Source organism: Leucopleurus acutus (assembly GCF_964270905.1).
Source record: "Leucopleurus acutus genome assembly, chromosome: 8".
NCBI lineage: Eukaryota > Metazoa > Chordata > Mammalia > Artiodactyla > Delphinidae > Leucopleurus > Leucopleurus acutus.
In genome coordinates, this window is record NC_139151.1 from 28,125,920 (window position 1) to 28,136,539 (window position 10,620).

The 10,620-nt window shown below is 40.2% G+C and overlaps 1 pseudogene across 1 annotated transcript; it reads right to left on the reverse strand.

The window, feature by feature from the left end:
• Positions 1-816: 816 nt before the first annotated feature.
• On the reverse strand, positions 817-2,116 carry LOC309965272 (putative G-protein coupled receptor 45; annotated as a pseudogene). Its single transcript has one exon. The product of its transcript is annotated as a putative G-protein coupled receptor 45 (transcript).
• Between the last annotated feature and the right edge of the window lie 8,504 nt (positions 2,117-10,620).

Here is a 10,620-nt window from a genome sequence, read left to right on the forward strand (position 1 = left end):
TCCTGCTCATAGGGACAGATCAAATGAGAAGGGGGGCGCTGGGGACCAGAGGTGAGAAAGAGAGAAGGGGTGGGAGCTGTCACGGCAGGCAGGGAGGTGACAAGCTTCAGGGTGAGGGGCCGGGTGGGCTGGTCCAGGGAGGAGGGTTGAGGATGTGAACTGGGGTGGTCTTATCGTTTCAGCTGAGCTGCCCCCGAACATTCTCTGGGCTTCGATCCACCAAGGCCTCCCATGTGTCACATGGGGAGCTGAAAAGCCCAGGGGCTTCTCTATTTCCCGTGTGACTTTGGTTTATAGAAAGTGTGATTTGGCATCATCTGAAATGCACATCTGACCAATGTAAAGAACCTTGCAAGTTTCCACAACATATGCCACAGACACAAACGCCTCTGAAGAATGCTGGTGCCTAGTAGTGATTGATGACCCAGCGATGAACCTACTTGGATCTCTCACATCAGAACATGGCACAATGGGTGCCTCCGAGGCAGGTCTTGAGGGAACTCTTTAGACAGAGCCTTCCTCCTGCCCCGCAGCCAACCTCCCTCCCTGATCCCCTCGCCTCCCTAAGGTTTGACCCAACTCCTTCATCACCCACCCCTTTCCCCTTTTTTCTTGACCATCCAGTTTCCATCAGACCCTCAGCGAGAAACAAAAATAATTCATGGTGCAAACTTGGGAGAAGCAGCTCACCTGGTAAAAAATAAGTCCCTTTGTACTTAAGAGGCCCCACCAAGTGCTGACTGCACGGAAGTCCCAGGAAGCTGAGTGGGGGGCAGCAGGGGATGGGGGGTGGGGGTGGGGCTAACTGCCCCTCCCCTACACAGGGTACTGGTTTTCGGTGCATGCGTAGATGGTGCTCAGCTGGCTTCTCCTCCGGATCCGCTCAGGCACTTTGGGGAGGATCTGGAAGGTCTGAGGCAGCAGCTCCAGACAGGCCTCACAGAACTTCTTGATTCACCAGCAGTAGATGATGGGGTTGAAGACGGACTTGAGGTAGCTGAGCTCTAGGACGCAGAGGCTGGTGGTGTAGAATGTGTGTCCGCAGTAGAACCTCCAGTTGAACACGGGACAGTAGGCTGTAGACAGAGTGCGGCAGCCAGCACAGCGAGAAGCCCACGAAGAGGATCAGGATGGTGGTGAAGGCCTTGGTTTTGAAGCTCAGGTCCAGGCTGACCTGCTGCTGCCGTTGGAGCCGCCGCAGGCCGGTGCAGGTTGGCAGCTGCAGGTCCAGGCTGTAGGACTTGTTGTGCACGTGCACGGCGTCCTTGCACACTGTGTGCAGTATGCCCAGGTAGGAGCTGAGCATCACGGCGAAGGTCGCGAAGAAGGCGGCCCCCACCAGCGTCTGCACTTAGGCGCGGCCGGCCAGCAACTCGGTGTAACCCAGCATGCATTGTGGTGTCCGCGCTGGCACCTCCACCTGCGGCCAGTCGCCCAGCAACAGGGTTGAGACACAGAAGTACAGAGCCCAGGACACGGCAGTGATCACCTTGGCCCTGCGGGGGTTCAGCCTTTCCTGACGCTGGACGATGATGAGGAAGTGGTCCACACTGATGATGAGTAGGATGGCCAAGCCCTCCAGGACGAAGGACCAGTAGAGCGCAGCCGAGAGACTGCAGAAGGAGTCCCCGAAGTGCCAGGAAACAGTGATAAGGGTTACGACGGTGAAGGGCATGAAGCACAAGGACAGTATGATGTACGAGAAGGCCAGCGTGGCCAGCAGCAGGGTGATGGTGGAGTGCATGGCCGGCCTCTGGTACACGATGATGCAGACCACGGTGTTGCTGAGGAACCCCACCATGATCATCAGCATCATGAGGACTGCCAGGGACATCCTGAGGGGCGCAGGTGAAGGGGGTGCCCGAGAGTCTGCCGCGTGGCTCCCTTTGGGCAGCAGGTATTCGTAGGTCTCAATGGACGAGCAGTTAGAGGCCATCATGGAGGAAGTCCTGGAGCTGGGGCAGAAAGGAGAGGAAGGGGCCTCAGCGCTTCAGGGGCTGCTGCATTCTTTCTGCTGGCTGCATTTTCCTCCCGGTTTTCTTGGATCTAGAGGGCGCTGCAAGGGCTGGGAGGAGCCTCCCTCTTTGGGAGCAACTGGCTGGGATTTGCGATTCATCACAGCCTCATCATCTCCGTGACAATGACTGTGTCCGCAGCTTTCTACTTGGACGCTCTCACTGGCCTGTTGCAAAGAAGCATGAAAGAGAAGGGGGTTAGACCTTCCAAGCATGGGTTGAATAGAGCAGTTTTTACCTTTTACAGGTATTTTAAACATCAGAGTGGAGCTGACTCACTTATTTACCACGTGGGGAAAAGGCTCGGTCTTCACAAATACGACGAGCCTTGTCATGTAACCCAGGAAACCTGATCAGACCTACCTTGTGGGGGACCAGAATTTGTAATCAACATTTCCATAATCAGCATGTATTTTATAACTTGAATTACAAACATCCTGATCCAGTGAAGCTTTGGCTGAGGCAACCCCCAGTAGAGAGCCAGCTCCATGAGGGCAGGGTTTTGTCTATGTGGTTTGCTGTGTCCCCAGCAGAGAAGATGTTCAACAGAAATTCTGTTGAATGAATAAATGGTAGTTGATGCTGCTGCTATTTGTTTAAGTGTGGAGTCACATGCAGTTTTAAAAAATAATCCAGCAAGATCCCATGTACCCTTCCCCCAATTTCCCTTAATGGTAACACTTTGGACAACTGTAGTGCTGCTAGAATGTTACTTTTGGAAACACTGATGAAAAGGAAGACACTATCCCCCCAGATAAACTCTTTTAAAGGACGCTGTTGGGGCTTCCCTGGTGGCGCAGTGGTTAAGAATCCGCCTGCCAATACAGGGGACGTGGGTTTGAGCCTTGGTCCAGGAAGATCCTACATGCTGCAGAGCAACGAAGCCCGTGTGCCACAACTACTGAGCCCACGTGCCACAGCTACTGAAGCCCACACGCCTAGACCCCATGCTCCGCAACAAGAGAAGCCACCACAATGAAAAGCCTGCACACCACAATGAAGAGTAGCCCCTGTTCGCTTCAACTAGAGAGAAGCCCGCGCACAGCAAGGAAGATCAAACACAGACAAAAAAAAAAAGAAAAAAAAGTTGCTTTGTCAGCACCAGTGTCCTCATGGTAGAACAAGCTTCCAAAAATGTCTGTCACTAGTGTTTATGTCTCCAGTGGGAGTCCTAGTAGCTTCTTGCCTCTCCAAGTCGTTCTCCAAGGTCAACAAATGGGTCTGACCCAGACTCCTTTCAAATTATTTCCTCTGTGCTGGGATTCAGAGCATGTGAGATTTTGTGCATGCCTTTTAAAAGCAGAGTGTCTGTGTCATATAGTCCTCTGTCTCTCCCACATGCAAGCCCCACTGTCTTTTAAAGCCAAATGTTCTAGGGGCTCTTCTTCCCTGTGCAGGAACCCTGGACTGGGGAGCCTGATGTGGGGTTGAGACTCACCATTCCTTGTGAAGAACCTCTGCAATTGTGATTCCTCTCATTTGAGCATTGCCTATCCAGGGGTGTGGGTCATCTTCTCCCACACTTCTAGTTGTGGTTCCTCTTTTATATCTTTGGCTGCGGAAAATCTTTTCTGCTAGTCTCAGCTTGTTTTCATGGATAGTTGCTTTGTAAATACTTGTAATTTTGGTGTGCATCCATTGTAAGAAGGGAACATTTTCTTTCGCTTGGATTTTCAGTTGCTTGAAAAAATAATACAATATCATTTTTTTCTATAAAAATTGAGAAAAATCAAATGCATAGATATGTTCAACTTTAGAAAAGTAGGTATTTGGTAAAAGATACTTAATAATTGGTATATTACCCTCACACACACACACAAACATAATTTAACTCCATATGCATACTACATTTATTTTTCCATTCCTATTTATTTCATATAGATCACACATTTTGTAAACTAGCAGGGGCCATACCAAATGGCTCACTTTTTCTACTGCCCTATACATTTTCTGTACAAACCATCCAACTGTGATGTTGCTTATTTAATAATTTGAAATTCAATACTGGCAAAGCCAAGAATTTATGCTGATAATAAATCAATTTCTCTGAGGGGTGTGGAGTTGGGTTCTTGCTTTCCGTTCCTGGAAGGAAACGTTTAAATACTGACAACTGTTACTTTAAACCCACCTTGGTATTACAGGGGCTTGAGTCTAACCTCCCTTTAAATGCATACAAGTTTTCAGAGAATTCAACCTAAGCATTCAAAAGGAAAGGAAAACTGGCTCAACTTTGTTCCATTTTCCTTCAGATAATGGATAGGAGAATGTGAAACAGAAGCCATTTAGTCTTAAGTACACATTATATGGTATTTTCAAGGATGTAACAGTCCTTAGTTCTTGGGCAAAAAATCTTAAGTCTCAAGAGAAGTAAAACATTGACTTGTGAAGAGTTAGGAATTATATACACTAAAACCAAAACTTTTATTTATCTAGAAAGAAAGTTGACAAATACTATAACATAACACATGATCTTACAGATTTTGAAATTTTTAAATGTGGCATTACTATTAAATAAATCATGTGGAAAGCAACTATATTGACAACGATAGCAAAAATTTGTATTTTGTACATCCTGCTGACAGTTGATAGCATGACTGAATTGATCAAAATCTATTAATTATTTCTTTCAACCTTCAAAATCTCTCCTTGCTTAAAACTGATGAAATCACAACATCATTAATCCAAATAAGTGATTATAATTATCAAATTAATTATTCCTATACTATCAAGTTCTGGTTATTTTGATCAGTTTAAGTACTATGATCTGAAGACTGATTTCTGAATACTAAACATATATTTAGGGGCTTTTACTTTGATTTCTGGTAAAGCTTTGCATATTTGATAATAACAATGACAGATTACATTTGAATTTCAACCCAATATACTGATTTTATTGTTTCTGTATTTCAGATAGTCAAAAATCAATTACCTTGACAATAGTGCTTATTTCATATGTACAAAAAATATTTTAAGATTAGACAAGGAATTTTCTTTTTCTTCTTCTAATATTAATATTATTACTACTACTACTACTTAGGTCTGGCTTGCCTCACCTATATAGAGAGTAAAGGAATAGTTTATTATAAGACCATCTGGTGTCAATATGAATGAATTGAAATTAACAGATAGATAACCCTCTTCATTTTTAAAGAAAAGTGTTATTTCTCAAGTGTTAGTGTGATTATATTTTCTGTCTTCCAAGACTTCACAAAATGAATTGCTGCTGAAATTTCTATGACATTTGTCCTTTTCTTAAGAAGAAGAAGCCTATATCAGTCAGGACAGCTGATTTGGTTGGATCCCATTTCCACCACGGAGAGGGGGAAGCTTTTTACTGAGGCATTGTGCTGTGTTACATATAACAAAACTCTGAGAGAGTTGCCTATACCCCATTTCTTCTCCTTCCATTCACTTTTGAACCCACTTCAATTAGGTTTTCATGCCCATTCTTCTATTTGTTATTCTCAAAGTAACAAATAACTTGCACATTGCTAAATACATTAACCAATTCCCAGTCCTCAGCGTATTTGATCAACAGTGTGTTAATCAATCTAATTCTTTTTAAATTTTTTTATTTTATATTGGAGTATAGTTAACTAACAATATTGTGTTAGTTTCAGGTGTACAGCAAAGTGATTCAGTTATACATATACATGTACATATTCTTTTTCAAATTATTTTCACATTTAGGTTATTACAGAGTATTTAGCAGACTTCCCTGTGCTATACAGTGGGTCCTTCCTGGTTATCTATTTTAAATACAGCAGTGTGTATATGTCAATCCCAAACTCCCAATCTATCCCTCTCCCCTAGCTTTCCCCTCTGGTAACCATAAATTCATCCTCTAAGTCTGTGAGTCTGTTTGTTATCAGTTCATTTGTATCATTATTTTTAGATTTTGCATGTAAGTGATATACGATATTTGTCTTTCTGTGTCTGACTTACTTCACTTAGTATGATAATATCTAGGTCCATTCATGTTGCTGCAAATGGCATTATTTTATTCTTTTAAATGGCTGAGTAATATTCCATTATATACAGGTACCACATCTTTATCCATTCCTCTGTTGATAGACATGTAGGTTGCTTCCATATCTTGGCTATTACAAACAGCGCTGAAATAAACATTGCTGTGTGTGTATACTTTTGAACCATGTTTTTCTTGAAATATATGTCCAGGAGTGGAATTGCTGGATCATATGCTAGCTCTATTATTAGTTTTTAAAGAAATCTCCATACTGTTTTCCATAGTGGCTGTACCCATTTAATACTTTCCCACAAACAGTGTGGGAGGCTTCCCTTTTCTCCACACCCTGTCCAGAATTTACTGTTTGTAGATATTTGGTAATGGCCATTCTGACTGGTGTGTGGTGATATCTCATTGAAGTTTTGATTTGCATTTCTCTAATAATTAGAAATGTCGAGCATCTTTTCATTTTCTTCTTGGCCATCTGTAAGTCTTTGGAGAAATGTCTATTTAGATCTTTTGCTCATTTATTGATTGTATTGCTTGTTTATTTTATATTAAGTCACACGAGCTGTTTGTAATTTTTTTATATTAATCTCTTGTCTGTTGCTTCATTTGCAAATATTTTTTTCCCATTCTGTGGGTTGTCTTTCATTTTATTTATGGTTTCCTTTGCTGTGCAAAACTTTTTGAGTTTAATTAGGTCCAATTTGTTTATTTTTGTTTTTATTTCCATTACTCTAGGAGGTGGATATAAAAGATCTTATTTTGATTTATTTCAGAGAGTGTTATGCCTATGTTTTCCACTGAGAGTTTTATAGTATCTGGTCTTACATTTAAGTCTTTAATCCATTTTGAGTTTATTTTTGTGTATGGTATTAAAGAATGTTCTAATTTCATTTCTTACATGGAGATGTCCACTTTTCCTAGCTCTGTTTACTGAAAAGACTGCCTTTCCTCCATTGTCTTGCCTCCTTTGTTGTAGATTAATTGACTTTAAGCACTTGGGTTTATTTTTGGGCATTTTATCCAGTTCCATTGACCTATATTTCTGTTTTTGTGCCAGTACCATAGTGTTTTGACTACTGTAGCTTTGTAGTACAATCTGAAGTTAAGGAGCTTGATTCCTCCAGCTTTGTTTTTCTTTCTTAGGATTGCTTTAGATATTTAGGGTCTTTTGTGTCTTCATACAAATTTTAATATTTTTTTATAGTTCTGAGAAATATGCCATTGGTAATTTGATAGATATTGCATTGAATCTGTAGATTGCCTTGGATTGTATAGTCATTTTGACAATATTTATTCTGCCAATCTAAGAACATGGTATATCTTAACATCTGTTTCTGCCGTCTTCAGGTTTTTTCATCAGCATATTATAGATTTTGGAGTACAGGTCTTTTGTCCCATTGGTAGGTTTATTCCCAGGTATTTTATTCTTTTTAATGTGATGGTAAATGGGATTGTTTCTTTAATTTCTCTTTCTGATCTTAGCTGTATGTTTGTCATATATGGCATTTATTATGTTGAAGTATGTTCCCTCTATGCCCACTTTCCTGAGAGCTATTATCATAAATGGGTGTTGAATTTTTGTCAAAAGATTTTTCTGCATCTATTGAGATGATCATAAGGTTTTTTATTCTTCAATTTGTTGAGGTGGTGTATCACACTGATTAATTTGTGGATATTGAAAAATTCTTGCATCCCAGGGATAAATACCACTTGATCATGTTATATGATCCTTTACATGTATTATTAGATCCAGATTTCTAGTATTTTGCTGAGGATTTTTGTGTTGATGTTCATCAGTGATATTGGGCTGTAATTTTCTTTTCTTGTGATATCTTTGTCTGGTTTAGGTATCACGGAGATAGTGGCCTCATAGAATGAATTTGGGAACATTCCTTCCTCTGAAATTTTTGGGATAGTTTCAAAGGATAGGTGTTATCTCTTCTCTAAATGTTGGTTAGAATTCACCTGTGAAAACATCTGGTCCTGGACTTTTATTTACTGGAAGTTATTTAATCACAGTTTCAGTTTCAGTACTTGTGATTATTATCTTCATATTTTTCTATTTCTTCCTGGTTCAGTCTCAGAAGTTAGTACCTTTCTAAGGATTTGTCTATTTTTTCTCAGTTGTCCATTTTGTTGGTGTATAGTTTCTGGTAGTAGTCTCTTATGATCCTTTTTATGTCTGTGGTGTCCATTGTAACTTCCTCTTTTTCATTTCTAATTTCATTGATTTGAGTCCTCTCCCCCACACCTTTTTTTTTTTTTGATGAGTCTGGCTAAAGGTTTATCAATTTTGTTTTTCTTTTCAAAGAACCAGCTTTTAGTCTCATTGATCTTTTCTGTTTGCTTTCTTTCTATTTCACTTATTTCAGCTGTGATCCTTATGATTTTTTTCCTTCTACTAACTTTGGGTTTTCTTTGTTCTTCTTTCTCTAGTTCCTTTAGGTGTGAGTTTAGATTGTTTACTTGTGATTTTTCTTGTTTCCTAAGGTAAGATTTTATTGCTATAAACTTTTGTCTTAGTACTTCTTTTGCTGTGTCCCATAGGTTTGGATCATCATGCTTTCTTTCTCATTTGATTTCCTCTTTGATTACTTCAGTGATCCATTTGTTGTTTAGTAACATATTGTTTAGCCTCCATATGTTTGTGTTTTTTTACAGTTTTTATTTTCTTGTAGTTGATTTCTAATCTCACAGAGTTGTGGTCAGAAAAATTGCTTGATATGATTTCAATTTTCTTAAATTTGCCGATTCTGGCTTTGTGGCCCAACATATGATTAATCCTGCAGAATGTTCCATGTGCCCTTGAGAAGAATGCATATTCTGCTGCTTTAGGATGGAATGCTCTATAACCGTCAATTAAGTCCATCTGGTCTAATGTGTCAAGACCTGTGTTTCCTTATTGATTTTCTGTCTTGAATATCTGTCCATTGATGAAAGTGGGGTGTTAAAGTCCCCCACTGTTATTGTGTTACTGTCAATTTCCCCTTTTATGTCTGTTAGCATTTGCCTCATATATTGAAGTGCTCTTACTTTGGATGCATATTCACAATCATTATGTCTTCTTCCTGGAATGATCCCTTGATCATTATGTAGTGTCTTTCTTTGTCTCTTATAACAGTCTTTATTTTAAAGTCTATTTTGTCTGATATGAGTATTGCTAGTCCTGCTTTCTTTGATTTCCATTTGCATGGAATAAATTTTTCCATCCCTGCACTTTCAGTCTGTATCTGAAGTGGATGTCTTGTGACTGCTTATATACAGGTCTTTTTTTTTTTTAACATCTTTATTGGGGTATAATTGCTTTACAATGGTGTGTTAGTTTCTGCTTTATAACAAAGTGAATCAGTCATACATAAACATATGTTCCCATATGTCTTCCCTCTTGCGTCTCCCTCCTTCCCACCCTCCCTATCCCACCCCTCCAGTCTGTCACAAATCACCGAGCCAATATCCCTGTGCCATGCGGCTGCTTCCCACTAGCTATCTACCTTACTATGTTTGTTAGTGTGTATATGTCCATGACTCTCTCTCGCCCTGTCACAGCTCACCCTTCCCCTACCCATAACCTCAAGTCTGTTCTCTAGGAGGTCTGCATCTTTATTCCTGCCTTACCCCTAGCTTTTTCATGACATTTTTTTTCTTAAATTCCATATATATGTGTTACCATACGGTATTTGTCTTTTTCTTTCTGACTTACTTCACTCTGTATGACAGACTCTAGGTCTATCCACCTCATTACAAATAGCTCAATTTCGTTTCTTTTTATGGCTGAGTAATATTCCATTGTATATATGTGCCACATCTTCTTTATCCATTCATCTGATGATGGGCACTTAGGTTGTTTCCATCTCTGGGCTATTGTAAATAGAGCTGCAATGAACATTTTGATACATAACTCTTTTTGAATTTTGGTTTTCTCAGGGTATATGCCCAGTAGTGGGATTGCTGGGTCATATGGTAGTTCTATTTGTAGTTTTTTAAGGAACCTCCATACTGTTCTCCATAGTGGCTGTACCAATTCACATTCCCACCAGCAGTGCAAGACTGTTTCCTTTTCTCCACACCCTCTCCAGCATTTATTGTTTCTAGATTTTTTGATGATGGCCATTCTGACTGGTGTGAGATGATATCTCATTGTAGTTTTGATTTGCATTTCTCTAATGATTAATGATGTTGAGCATTCTTTCATGTGTTTGTTGGCAGTCTGTATATCTTCTTTGGAGAAATGTCTATTTAGGTCTTCTGCCCATTTTTGGATTGGGTTGTTTGTTTTTTTGTTGTTGAGCTGCATGAGCTGCTTGTAAATTTTGGAGATTAATCCTTTGTCGGTTACTTCATTTGCAAATATTTTCTCGCATTCTGAGGGTTGTCTTTTGGTCTTGTTTATGGTTTCCTTTGCTGTGCAAAAGCTTTGAAGTTTCATTAGGTTCCATTTGTTTATTTTTGTTTTTATTTCCATTACTCTAGGAGGTGGGTCAGAAAGGATCTTGCTGTGATTTATGTCATAGAGTGTACTGCCTATGTTTTCCTCTAAGAGTTTGATAGTTTCTGGCCTTAAATTTAGGTCTTTAATCCATTTTGAGCTTATTTTTGTGTATGGTGTTAGGGAGTGATCTAATCTCATAC